The 12,500-nt window shown below is 41.9% G+C and overlaps 1 protein-coding gene across 1 annotated transcript in view; it reads right to left on the reverse strand.

Annotated features, from left to right (window-relative positions):
• doc2a (double C2-like domains, alpha) overlaps nt 1-12,500 on the reverse strand; it is a 97,500-nt gene that overhangs the window by 16,791 nt on the left and 68,209 nt on the right. The gene's annotated exons all lie outside the window — the stretch shown is intronic.

Raw genomic sequence — 12,500 nt, forward strand, 5'->3', positions numbered from 1 at the left:
GACCGCCGCTAGCAAAGCTAGCGAAGCGGTCATATAGGGATTGTCATTGTTTTTTTGTTTTTTCCCGTCATCTACTTCCTGATATTTTGGTCAACGATACCCGGGGCACCGAAACACCGGGGCACATGAAATTTGGTGGGTATGTAGCCCCACTAGACTTTTACGGAAAAATTTCGTTTGGTCCCCGGGGGCCACTCCCCCTCCGCGATGGGCCCCCCGAAACCCAAAAAATGCAGTTTTTCCTAAATAACTACCTGAACCGTGGCACCGAGGATGAAGACATTTTTATGGTATGTTGGTCTCAAGGGCCCACATCAACCTAGCCCATAATCACTCATTTGTGATTTGCACCCCCCCCGGTAAAAAATGAAAATGCAATATCATTCTGTTTTAATCGCCCCTCTCTTCAGTAAAGACGTTCAGAACTGCACCAAATTTTATGTGTATGATTAACCTGAATTTCATCCATGGGGGGGTCTAAAAAATTAAGTTATGTGTACATTTAGTGACTGTACACTCATTGGCCTGTAGATGGTGGTGCACATGTATACACACGCACACACACACACACAGGCACGTATACCATCAGTATCGCCAATTAGAACGGCCGATACATAATTGCAAATCCAGTAGGATTAAAGGAAAACCAAATATTCATCATAATAATAATTTGGCTGCATTTCCAGTATTGGCGTCACATAGTCGTTTGTCCACTAGATGGCGCATCGTTGCAGTGAGACGTAATTTTGTTGGAAGTTAATCTAAAGTGGGTTGGAAAGACACTACGCTTCCTACAAGGACAAGGCTGTACAGTAGTTTGCCGCAGAGAACGTCTAAGGGTAGGATGATTTCTGCATGACATGTAATTCCCATTTCCCCTTGAAGCCGAAATAAATCTGAGAATGTTTATCGGACATGCTTGTTTTTTACTGCAGGTAGGCTACGTTAATCCTATCAATAGCAGAACGTAGGTAAAATAATGTTGTAACCGTTAGCATGGTTGAGTGATGGAGGCCAATTTGATTATTGATGTACAGTGGGCAGTGCTTCGACTTGGCCAGCTTCACTCGCGGTCCGCGCGTGGGATCACGCGGTATCACGCGACTTTAATTTGTATTTTCCCAGTGAGACGCTGCAACAACCCAAACAACCGGTAGATGGCTCAAGTGAGAAGAGTGTCTCGTAAAAAGAAATGGAGCCTGGAAAACCCTACACAGACTTCACTACAGACATTAGCAGACTGGTTTAGAAATAATTTAATAGCCAGAAATATGCCTGCCCTGCCCTAATAAAGAAATATTTGGTTAACTGCGAGTGAATCCCGTTTGCAGCCGTAGAAGAAACGCAGGACAAATTAAACATTCTGGTTTTCTCCGAGTGCAACGATGATAGACAGACATCATTTGGACAAAATATAGAGCATATTAACCTCCGTTGCTCAGCCAAATGCCTTCCTGTTACGTCCTGTTATCACGGAGTTACAGGCGATAAACGATTTTTTAAGGTCACAAGTTTACTTCCTTAGCGGTTTATTTTTTTGATTATTAAAGAGTGTTTTTCATTTAAAGGTTTGACTTCGTGCTTATTCAGTAGAGCATTTAGTGCTCTTCCCAATCCCAGACGTTCACATTGCATGTTTGTTTGTAATGGATGCAACCGCGAGATAGGCTACGCGTTTGACGGCAATGAGTTGTGAACGGACATGAACCAAGCCCAGCAGCAATCTAGGGACTGTTCGTTATTTATTGAAGGGGCCACCGGAAGAATTTTGAGTGCTTCAGTCAAAAATTGCATGACCCTCCCTTGCCTGCTAGAAATTGTTCAATGACCCTCCGACAGAATTGTTAAAGACATGACCCTCCCCTTGCCAATTGTCGCATGTCTTCCGCCCGCGCTGCTTTGCGCCACAGCCACACACTGTGATAACGTTCTTAAATCAATATTTCGTGAGCTTGCATGCTACCAGTCCTTCCTTTTCAAATGTGTTGCGCCTGTTTGCACAATTTCACAAATAATCATATGTGATTAATAATATGACAAATAATCCCTGTGCATGGGGACCGAAACAATGCATGCCAACTTTTTCCGTGTTTATCACGTATTTTAACTTTCCCCCGCTGTCTTGCCGTAGAATAGGCTATCAGATTTTAATACTCTCATAACAACCCTGCCATCGGGCCTGTCTCTGTGTTGCCCTGTTGCTACCCCTTGCCCTTCCAACGAAACAGATGTCTTCAAATCATCGTTTTCCTTGCTTGAATGTCATAAACATACAACTTTATGCAGCAGAATTACGCATAGGCTACTTGGAACATAACACATTTGACAAAGGACAGATGTATCGTAACACCCCCAATTATCACCACTTTTGTTCAGAAATTCTAAAACAACGATGTTTTTTAACACTTCAAAATAATATTTGCTAAATTAACCTTACATTTTTCAGTAGCCATAGGTGTGTAGATTTGAACAAAATCTGGTTTGGTTCTTAACGGCACATGGACGGTTAGACCGAGAATTCTAGTCGTTAAATTAAAATTCCACTGGAGCTCCAAGCGGTTGTGTACACGCAGCCTTACAACACTGTTTACAGCTCTTTGAGTCACGGTAAAATGTCATTTTTGGTACATAGCTAATTTAGATACACCTATGGTGTGGGTGGTTGCGTCTCTTTAGGAGTCCGCTGTCTTGGTTTGTATAGAAATGGATATAAGTGACACGTACACGCAAGACGGTGGAAATACGGGACCGACGGTAGGGGGAGTTCCGATATGTTGCTAGTGACAAAATATTAACTTTCAGTGTTTTACGATGTCTTTGTCATGGGGAAGTGTTTTTCCCCATGTATTTATTCTAGGCTACTGTCAGTGACTGCCATGAGAGAAGCGGGTTCTGTGTTTCGTTCATGTCAGTGACTGACGCGAGAGAAGCGGTGTCTGTGTTGTGTTGCATTGCGTTGCGTTAATTTATTTTCATTGGGCATGCCGTGCCGTGCCGTCCGCATCTCTTCAATTCTTGGAAGCTTGCAAGCTGAAGCTTGGCCTCACAGATGCGCTCGTGCCTTAGATCAGGGGTCCCCAACCTTTTACGTACCATGGACCGGTTTGTTCGGGAGTTCCATGTTCCATATGTGTTGTGCATGCATTACTTGAAAAGAACTAGCTCCAGTTATGTAGGAACAGTGAAGGTAACGAACTCTTAAAAACGTGAAAAACGTGAACTTGAAGAAGTGAAAATTTAACAATATGAACTATGAAAATTGAACAACTTGAAGCTACATCTATCAAGTGTGAACATGCTTAACAAAATATGGGAACAAAACATGGGAACTAAACGTGCATTACGAATATAATCAGTGGGAGCCCTGTGCTTGTTTCCCTGCAACAAGACACCCTCAGTGTGTTTGAAATGTCCAGTCGATTGCGCAATTTGGTTTTAGTTGCAGTCATTGCAGAAAACCCGGCCTCGCATAGAGACGTGGTGGGAAATGGTAGCAACGTTTTCAGCGCTTTTACGGCTATCTCGGGATATTCTGCTTTGGTTTTGATCCAAAAACCCGCCAGAGAGGTTACACCCCGTCCCCATTCGTCCCCACAAATCAAGCTTGGCTTTAAATGCAGCGACTTTATCTGCCAGTTTAAAGACAGTCGTCATTCTCCCCTGGAGTGACAGGTTGAGGTCATTAAGCAACCCGAATATGCCACATCAGTCCTCATCACTAAAATGTGCAGCTAACGGTGACTTTTTTTCTGTAAGAAATCTCTGCAGCGGCTCTCGCAACTTAAACACCCTGGCCAGTGTCTGCTAAAGATGCTTGTTTTTTGTTGCTCATTCTAGCAGTTTAGCTAACTTCGTGTGACACTACCGTTCGCCAAGAACTGATCAAGTGAAGTGAGCTGACCTGAGGCTGCGCAGTGCTGAAGGCAATATGTAAAGTGTTGAAGGCGGGACAGACGTAAGAAAATAGACCTTGCAAAATGCAAACATGCATGTCGTAGGCTACGGCCCGGTTAGGAATGTACGGGCCGCGGCCGGTGGTTGGGGACCACTGCCTTAGATGGCAGGAAAAATCTTCAGCCTATTAACTGACCACCCGATTCACGTTGGCTGGGGGGGAAGGGGGGCCATCAGACATTTGTGACCAGTTAATCCGGCCCTGCCCCCGCCCCCCAACAAATCACACCTTCCCACCTCTGACAGCTTAAAAGAACTCACAGACCTATTCACAAACCTGCGGCATTTTGCCGTGTTTTGAAATCCTATGCAGCTTTCAATAGTGAGGAAGCAATTTTGCATTGTAGGCATAACTAACATGCAATAACGCCACCAACAACAACCAAAACTAGGCTAATCATTGTCAAAATGTAAATTAAATGTAACATTATTGTGCATCAAATTAAAATGTTCTCTTTTGCAAATGTAGGCATAGTAACAGAATAATTTAATAATGTTAGAAAGATACTACATCAATCCGTATGTTTCATTAGGCTACTAGGCTATTTGTTTTGCCTTATTATTGATTCATTTAGGCTAGGCCTTTTTATTCAGGGGCCGTATTCACAAAGAATTTTAAGGCTAAAAGTAGCTCTAGGACTTTAGGACTCCTAATTTTCACAAAAAGTAATTCACGAAGCATTTTAGACCTAAAAGTATAGCACCTAAAAGTCTGGGACAGCTTAAAAGAATTCGAGAGGACTCCTAACTCACTAAGACCTATTCATAAACAGCTTTTTGTGGCATTTTACGCTGCGATGTTTTGAAATGCGCTATGCGGCAACAGGAGCTTCCAATCGCGAGGGAACAATTTTGCATTCATAAAAGGGATGCAATAACGCCACCAACAACAACCAAAACTACTCATTGTTAACATGTAAATTAAATGTAACATTTCATTGTGAATCAAATTAAAATGTTCTCTTTGCAAACGTAGCCTAGGCATATGGTGACAGATTAATTTAATAATGTTGCAAAGGTAGGCTACTGCATCAATCCATAGGCCTATGTTTCATTAGGCTACTAGGCTATTTGTTTTGCCTTACTCTTTATTCATTTAGGCTAGGCCTTTTTATTCAGTTATTAATCATCTTCCGTCCTTCGCACTACTTGTGTAGCGCACGCATTCTCCGACCTGTGACCTGTCAGTCATCATCGGAAGGGAGGTGTTTGGAATCATTCCCGCGTTACAATCGTCAGCCAATCAAGGTGGTCACTTCAGTCAAGCTCGTGCATGAGTAATGACGTCATCTATAGCAACGAAGACTCACCAAAGAATGTTACTTCTATACTCTTTGGACTCACTCCTAGTTGAGGAGTTGTCTGAAAGGCTTTGTGAATAACTTTTAAGAGAAAACTCCAAGCTAAAATCTTTTAGTGCGATTTAGGAGTAGCCTACTCCTAGTAGTAAGATAAAAGCCTTAGTGAATAGCCTACGGCCCCAGTTATTCATCATCTTCCGTCCTTGTGTAGCGCACGCATTCTGAGACCTGTCACCTGTCACTCATCATCGGAAGGGAGGTGTTTGGAATCATGCCCGCGTTACAATCATCAGCCAATCAAGGTGGTCACGCTTGCCCATTTACACAAATGAATGGTCGAATATTACTGATGATCATTGTTATTTAAGAACATGCAGTGTGCGTAGGGCACCAAAAACATCTTGCTCGTACAAAAGCATCATACCGCACATTGTGGCGGGTCTGTTATTTACTGTAGGCTGCGCAAACCACAGGGCAAGCCTGCATTCGAGGCCTCCTGTTGAAGAATTTTATATAAAGCCTGCGCTAACAGTAATCCTCCTGCCCCTGATAGGCCTACCACAGCTGTGGATAGTGTGGAATGTTCAAGTAATAACACAATTCAATGTGTGTCTCAATTGTCCCCCGCTGACCACCTCACACATTTCTCTAGATTTTGCAACGAATTTACATGACACATTGCCATAAAATATGCCAGTTTTAGGACACAGAATAATGTTTGTAATGATACCAGTTAGGCCTACGTTTAACAGTAACGTGTAAGTAAGTGTAATGAGCTATTCATTGTCGAAGGTGCATGGTCAAGTGAAATTCTTACTTTGGAAAACAAACATTTGCCGATATCATCGCCGATCATCAGAATATTGCTCTGGACTGCAGGTAACTTGTTAAGCCAGTGGTTCTCAAACTTTTATTTAATTACCCACTTTGATCAAGGGAGTGATCATAGTGGAGATAACGTGTTATCCCGAGGCCTTTGCCAGTCAGCATCTCCGACGGTAGTCTACCCTATTCAAAATATAAGTTTTCGATGTCCCAAACGGAGAGACATAGGCTACTTTATTGTTTTTAACGATCTCTATGCTACTCACAAAAATGTAGGCATGGGGACATGATGAAATAGGCTATCCAACTGTCGTGTGTTAAATTATTGTGATTACGTGCCAGTGGTTTTCAAACATGCGTGACTCGGACATCTAACTAAATGCAACAGGCTCATATCGTCCTCACATTCGCAAAATGAGGACCAGTGTTTTGTCAAATTGCAAATTGCTATTCGTTTTAACGATTTTTTTATGATAGTAGCCTACTATCTTAATCTTGGAATATCGGGAGGGAAGTGGCGCGTCTGCAGTCAGCCAAATATGAATGTAATTCTGCGGCATAAAGCAGATGTATTTGTTTATTGTACAGAAAAATAAAAATGACATGTCAAGCAGTCAATTGACTACATTGCAGTCAAGAAGTAGGGCAAATTAAGACACTGTTTTGATTTGCGTAGTTGCATTGCCCCCAACACTGACAATAACATAGCAGATTTCGATTTTCGCTACCACCGTGTAGTCAAGCCTTAAGCCATACCCAAGTAGCCTTAATCTAGGTAATGTTTAATTATGCATGATTTATTTTGTTATTGAATTCGTAGGCTGGGATTCCTCTCGGTAACAATTATGTTTGGTAGCCTCCTGCTTTTTCAGAGGGGGCGGCAGTCAGGCTACTGACAGAGCGATGTACAGTGGCAGAGCGACGCACAGTGGCTGAAAGTGGTACTAAAGCTTCACGCAGCTTCACGCCTCGTAATGCGCGACTGAAGTGGCCATTTGAAAGCGATGCCCACTGTATTTGTAGAAAACCATAAATGCGTTTATAGGCTACCAAGCAAATTGATAACAGCACTAATTGTATCTTTCGACTGTCATCTCATTTGCTTATGACCATAATCTAGGCTACTAACAGTGAGTTAGCCACAACACGTTCGCTACGTGATGGTTTTTTAATGGAAAATATATAGGCTACCTGAAAGATAACCTGTCTATGATGCAGGGGCCATTCTAGACCTAGAGCTTTGCTGGGGCACAGGCCCCCAACTCCCAATACATTAAAAAACAAAAAAAATTAACTGTGCGCGCAATATGAAATAAATGGCTAGCCTGATTTGGACCATCACATATCTCCCCTAGGCTCCCCCGACATCCTCCTCCATACTCTGCATAGGTTTACGTCTAGCCCCCATCATGTTCTCATCCGTTTCTTGCCTGTCTCTCTCCTCCTCCTCCTCCTCCTGCCTGGTACTGGACTGCCCAGCCTGTGCTCTTTCTCCCCTCTCTTCTCCCTCTTTTCGACCTTCTTCTCCTCCTCCTTCTCCTCCAGCATTCTCTCCCTCAATTGTTGTAGCAGCCACTATCCAGCAACATCCAAACACATAGGCATAAGTAGGCCTATACTCACTGCATGAATTTAATAGGCTTTCCTACTAACACAAGGGAAGCTTATTTTTAGTCAAAATTGAGATATACTTCCCTCCCAGGCAAGGGTCCTATAGACATCCTGGCAATACTGCAGTTCTTTAGCTTAAATAGCCTACTAAAGCCTTCATACTGACTTTTGGTGATAATTAGCAAATGTAGCCTATAATAATCTACACAGATGTCTATTCTGATTCTTAGGCTACATTTGCAAATGCAGTAAACTTATTTAAGTTTGCCATTAAACAATTAATCAAATCACAGCACTGGCTATTACCAGCATAAATGTTAATGTGACCGTTAATGTGGGCAAAATTATCATACCTCCCTCGTCCTCCTCATCTCTCCTCACTGTTCCTCTCCCTCTGCCTCTGTTCAGGAAGAATTTTCTGATGTCCATCTCTGAATAGTTTATCAGAAGGCTATGTTTAGTTTTACAGTAGGACAGCTTCACAAACAGTATAGGCTACTTTTACAGGACTCTCTCTACAGTATACGTATAAATCATTATTAATTGTTCGCATGTGTGCATGCAGCCTACTGTAGCATGGTGTGTGTGTGTGAGGGGGAGAGCACAAGCTGGTAAACTGTTGCTAAATTTAGGCTACAATGACGCTAAGCATTGATAAACAGATGCTAGTTATGTGGGCAACACTCTCTAACAGCAAACAAGTTGTGAATTTGTTGTAGGCTAACATTAAACAGGGGATGACTCACTCTGCTCAAAGTGATGTAACGAGCTCCAGCGGATTCCACAGTGTAAGGGGCTGGAATAATCATGTGAACGATTTTCATTGGTTGTTGCGTTCAATCTTAGCCAGCTACAGAGGTGCTATTTCCTGATTAGCTATTATGGCCCCTTTCTTTATTCCTTGTTTTTTATTGGCTGGTAAGTGACAGGCTGGAGCCATGACTAAAGCAGGCACGGAGATGCGCTCATGAATGCCGTTTCCAGCTAGAGCCGCGCTAGAATTGTACTGGGGCACTGGAGACTTTTACTAAGGCACGTGCCCCAGTGAATAAGGTCTAGTGACGCCCCTGCTATGATGCATCCTAAACACCGGGCTGGGACATTTCTGCTCAAAGTCTCAAAAAGCATCTGAGTCAACGTTCATTCCCAAACACCCATATAGGCTACTTCAATCCTCTATTTTCAAAGGTGATTCAAGTAAGGAAGAGCATGGCTCAAAGTAAAGTAACTGAAACTACATAAATTCGTCAAAGTGAATAATTTGTGTCAACTCGCCGCAATGTAGATTTATTAACGCACCCGTGATGATCTACATCTCCATTTAAACCAGATGTTTTAGAGCGCACGTTGAGATGTATTCAGGGCAGGGCTGTACCTACACATATTTGTTGCACGTGCTACAAAAATCATTCTTTGCGATGGATGATTTAGTACCAACGTTACACCGGTCAGATACAGTTTTGCCTATGGCTATTCCGTGAGACTGAGGCGCTTTTTGTTTGATCGAAGTGCGTGTTTAGGGTGTGAGAGGGGAGTCGATGTGCTTTGATTCCAGCTTGGTAGTATAGTCTATGCGATTTTAAAACACGTGTGTGTGAAGTATCCAAACAATGATAACGCTTTCATTATGGCTGCTTTAGCCACAGACCTTGAGCTACTGTACAGTGGGTTGGGTTCCATTTGTGTCCACTTCATTCGCCCTTTCCGTGATTCACACAGCTACGTGAAATGTATTACTGATATGCAAAACTATTAACTTTTCGCCAAGAGGTGGCAGCTTGATACTGTAAGGTGTAAGCCATTGGTTCCAAAGGAGATTTTATTTGAGTCGCCAGCATAGCCTAGTGACAAGTGTTGTGTAATAGGCCTAGCATAGGGCCTACCTTATATAGCTTATAGTTTGTTAACAGTCACGGTTTTGTCATAACTCCCTCTATGCATTTTTGCATTTAGAATAGCTCTGAAACCGGGGGGCGAACACGTCGCAGGGGGGGCGCCAGTGCGTGGATATCTCAATCGCAAAATTAAACAATATTTCTATCGGGCGCCTACCATGGACTAGGCTGGGTGAAAATCAAAAGATTGCGTCAAAAGATTGAGCTTAACCATGGACCTCATAGTTGCAAAATGCAAGGGAACATGAATCAGCATATTATTTACACAAACAATAACGGACAGTAGCTCTTTGCCCGTTAAAATGTGTATGAACAGTCTCGCAACGCATTTCATGAAGGCCCTTTTGCACATGTCAGTCATTTGCACCACTGGGTAAAACGGCATTTTGCATATGTAGAAGAAGAAACATTCACAAAAATCCATGACATGACCTCTCGTCTGAAAACTGAATGGAACTGACAGGGATTGTTTTAGTTTAATAATAAATAAATAAATACATTATGCTGCTACCTTCTGCTTTTCCCAAATACAATGTAGCCTACAGGTGTACCTTTCATCAGTCCAGTTGCAATGGATGGACTGTGATGAACTGCCCTACTTGTGATTGTTTAGAGATTTTAAAGGTTTTATAACAATGCTACAAATTTTTTGGTCCAGAAACAAATCTATTCACCTTTGCAGCGCCAGTAGGCTACTTTGTGTGCGGAATGTGTGCAAACACACATTCCAAACAAGCATACACAAAAGTTTCAAGAGTGGGGGATGGAGTAGAAGATGGAGACAAATTCATTAATATGATTTATTTTCGCGGAATGGATGTGCAGGACTGAGCGGCGGTCATATTTTGTACCGCTATGCGGTACATCTAGTATTTTGATGTGTTTATCTGCGTTTACATGTATGTGTGTGTTTGTGTGCGTTTATATGTATGTGTGTGTATGTGTGTGTGTGTGCATTTACATGTATGTGTGTGTGCGTTTACATGTATGTGTGTGTGCTTGAGTTTACATATATGTGTGTGTATGTGTGTTTACATGTATGTGTGTGTGTGTTTACATGTATGTGTGTGTGTGTGTGTGCGTGCGTGCGTTTACATGTATGTGTGTGTGTGCGTGCGTTTACATGTATGTGTGTGTGCTTTTACATGTACAGTATGTGTGTGTGCTTACATGTGTGTGTGTGTGCATTTACATGTATGTGTGTGTGTGTGTGCGTTTACATGTATGTGTATGTGTGTGCGTTTACATGTATGTGTATGTGTGTGCGTTTACATGTATGTGTGTGTGTGTGCGTTTACATGTATGTGTGTGCAGTGTTCGAATTATACCGTGAGCTTCGGGGGGTACAGCTATTTAGACTGGTGACGTCACTCTCCACTTTATATAATAGGCTTGCACATGATTTCACACTTGTGGTTCACAGTCAATTTTCCTTCGAAATAAAGGTCATATGACCGTGGCTAGCTGACCAACAAGGTAAAAGAAAGTAATCATACTAGCAAGCACAATATACCCTACACGTTATGGGAAGGGTTGAATTTGGGTAAACACTGTTTCAAGGTGCGCCCCGTGCGCCACAGTCAAAAAATATTTTTTGGTATAGCAGTGCATTGCAAACATGGAAATGCATACAGACTAGTAGCACAGAAATGGCAAACATACAACTTAAATTTAAGACCCAGAATTGTTTACAGATGGGCTACAGAAAGTCTCCCGTTTAATAGTCAAGTTCACCTAGCCTAATACAAGGCCTGCATTTGGTTCATTTGATTAGTCTTACTTGGATAGCCTAAGCCTACCAAACATCAAGCAAATGAAAAAAATGACTTGTTCGACTTTTGTTCATGGTTGGAATACAAATATATTCACATTGTTTAACCTAGGCATTTCATACAATGTATAGATAGCCTAGTGCATTGTGCCAGTTTATATCACAAAACGTTTGCAGCAATACGCTTTTATGACAGACGAATCTCTAATAATGCCAACGAGGAAAGACAAGTCCAATTGACAAGTCCAATTGACTTTTTATATGTTCACGTAGCGTTTCAAACAAACTGCAGGTAACGTTGCAATTATGGGTGTATGGGCATTTGCTTAAAAAAGATTGAGAACCACTAATCTACAGTACATGCGAAATTCCCTGAATATTAGTGCATATTCCCTCTTGTTAAGACATTAAGAATGAAATTGCACAAAATGATAAATCGCCTGATTAGTCTGATAAATCGCCTGATCAGTAGCCTATATCTATGGAACTCCTCACATGGCGTGTGATTGTAGGCCTAATGTTTTTTAAGCTATAAGCAGCAGCGATGGTCGTGGCCGCTGAGTGGAAGGGAGACCTCCGGTTAAACCATAGCGATCTTGCTACTCAATGTTTTTCAAAGGTTGGCTATCACTATGTTACAAAGGCAGTGAAATATTAGACAAATGTATGGCTACCGCTTGTAAACCCATATACCTTTTGCAGCTCTGTGCATTTGTCTTAATTCGTTAGTATTATATCATAGCAAAGAACACAGTCTGAACGTAACAGAGAAATGGTACTGTCCAATGGGGGTGAGGGTTTGAAAATCGTATTTCATTAGATTATATCCTGAATTGTTGGTATGTGTTGGTAGTACTGTATTTAATTACATGCAATATAGGATAACATTACATTTAATTACATGCAATATAGGATAACATTACATTTTATTACATGCAATATAGGATAACATTACATTTAATTACATGCAATATTGGATAGCATTACATTTTATTAACCCCCCAAACTATTATTTTCATCCCTTTTGGGAGGGTCCAAGTCTCATCTAGGGGGGTCGGACCCCCCAATACCCTCTATCAGCCTCTTGCAACAGCAAATGTGGTATTGGCTACAAATGTCAAAATCTCGCTAATATTGGCCACA

Source organism: Alosa pseudoharengus, unplaced genomic scaffold (genome assembly GCF_046254945.1).
Source record: "Alosa pseudoharengus isolate Yale_2024_CS ecotype anadromous, Long Island Sound unplaced genomic scaffold, YU_APseudo_1.1 YU_APseudo_1.1_scf_21, whole genome shotgun sequence".
In the NCBI taxonomy this organism is placed as follows: Eukaryota; Metazoa; Chordata; class Actinopteri; order Clupeiformes; family Clupeidae; genus Alosa; species Alosa pseudoharengus.